We start from the raw sequence: 2,274 nt of genomic DNA on the forward strand, positions 1-2,274 counted from the left end.
TTTTTTCCTTTTTGTCTTTTTTACTGACTGGTAATGGGATCGCAACCCTCGGTGTCGCGTCTGTACCGGAGACCGGCAACGGGATCGCAGCCCTCAGTGTTGCGCCCGCACCGTGCTCAGCCAGTGAGCAGGAACCTGTCTCCACATGGGATCCGAACCCTCGGCGGAAGTGCTGCCGCGCTCCCAAGCGGCGCACTCTCCAGTGCGCCACCGGGCCGGCCCTAAAAAAAAATTTTTTTTTAATGAAGTGTAACAAACATATACATAAGCACACGTGTGTGTATAGCTTGATGAATTTTTACAAGGTGAACAAACTGGGTGATTGCACCCAGGTCAAGAGTCTCCCTCATGCAGCCTCCCATCACTATCCCCATCCCTATTCCACAGGGGGCCCTTCTCCCGGAGCAGAAGCTCCTTATAACTGATGAGAGGGCTGGTGCCTATTTTGCAAAGCTGCCCAGGGAGTTTACATGCATAGCTAGGTTTGGAAAGCACTCCTGAAAGTCTTATAATCTCCTTCATTGTAAGTAAAAGTAGAAAATGTTTTCTCTCATTCTGAGCTCAGGCACCAGTAGCTGTCTGGCTGGGTCCACCCATGGAGTAATGGGCACTTCCTGTATCTGGGGTCTGCAGAGCACGTGGTGGCAGGTCCTGGGCTCAGGAAGCCCAGCTGGTCAGTTCCAGCCTGGGCATGTGGCCCTCCCTCCCTGGCAAGAGTTGCATGAAGAGGTATTTTTGGAAGGTGCAGGAATTCTGTAGCCATTTGGAAAATGCCTGCTCATAGGCTGGGCTGGATTTTTGTTTTAAAATGATGATGTGGCTGAGGGGCCTGACCTGCCCAGTTTTCCTGGATCTAGGGGTGGGGAAAGTGAGGAGGCATGCTCCTTTTTTTCCTCTTTTTCTTTAAATTGTATCACCATTTTCTCTTTGTCTCCAATCTCTCTATCCCACAAGCTTCAAGAGAACTGTGAGGTGCCTTCTGCAGCTCATTGGCTCTTTGATGCTGTTTTCAGGTAAGCGTTTCATCTTGTCACAAATTACACAGGGCTTTTGGGTCACTTTAGGTCGAGTGAAAGTTTAACCCTCAGTTCCCCATCAGGGATCTTTGCCTCTGTAGCTGTCACCTGGAGTCTCCCTGCCCTTTCTGGCTGGACCCTGAGGGACCTAAGTGCCCTCCTGCTCTCTTCCCTGTGTCCCTCTCTGCTTGGCCCTGGTGGTCTTCATTCACAGCTGCAGCTTTTGCTTTTCATGTAACCACTCATCACCCACCCATCCATCCATTCAAACAGTGCCAGGCCTTGTGCTGGGGATAGGATGGAGGGCCGGACAGACACAGACTTCTCTGTCATCACCATTTCTGTCCTTACCACTGAGAGCCCCTTTGTCCCCACTTCTCCAGTTCTGCCCAGTTACATCTGACCCTCTGAAATATCTCTGCTCCTCTACTTGCACTGCGGCAGTAGCCTGTCCTCTCCATATTCTGTTTCCAAACCTCTTGCTGCTGCCCCTCATCACCAGCTCCCTTGGGCTGAGAAAGGGAATAAAAAGGATCTGGCATGATTCCCTTCCCCAGTTTTCCATGTCTAAGGGCCTCCCCCGCCCTGCCACCTCCCACCTCTGCCACTGTCCTCTCTCCACGCCAGATCCTGGGTTGAAAATGCCATGAAGGGAGGTCTGCTGTATTCGTATCATTCCCAAAAGCAACACCAGCACCCTCCTGAAAAAAGTACTGGGGGCGGGAGCAGAAAAGCAAAAGCTCTGGAGGGCTAGGCTGCCTTTTCAGGCCTCCTCCAAGCCTGAACATTCCCAGGTGTGTTGCACAGAGACTTTCCGTCCAGGACACGAGATGACTGTAGTGAGTCCCCACTTTCCCTCAGCTGGGCTTTCTTCCCTTGAGAGGAACCTGAGGCAGAAGCTGTGCAGAGGCTGCCTATAGGCTCTGCTGGGGGCGTCAGCACGCACTTGCCTATTCCCCCTTTTTCTTGGGCCTGCTGGGGTTGCCGAGGCTGTTTGGAAGAAACAGGTTCTAAGTACTTAGAATTGCCTGTTGAACAGCACGCAAAGCCCTCAGGTGATGGTATCTAAGCCTGGGCTATTCACCTGGAAGAGGTAAGGCTGGGGAGGGAAAATAGATACATAGGAAGAGTTTTCAAAATATACGTACTCGGGCCGGCCCGTGGCTCACTCAGGAGAGTGTGGTGCTGATAATACCTAGGCTATGGGTTCGGATCCCATATAGGGATGGCCGGTTAGTTCACTGGGTGAGCGTGGTGC

Source organism: Galeopterus variegatus, unplaced genomic scaffold (assembly GCF_000696425.1).
Source record: "Galeopterus variegatus unplaced genomic scaffold, G_variegatus-3.0.2 Scaffold3423, whole genome shotgun sequence".
NCBI lineage: Eukaryota > Metazoa > Chordata > Mammalia > Dermoptera > Cynocephalidae > Galeopterus > Galeopterus variegatus.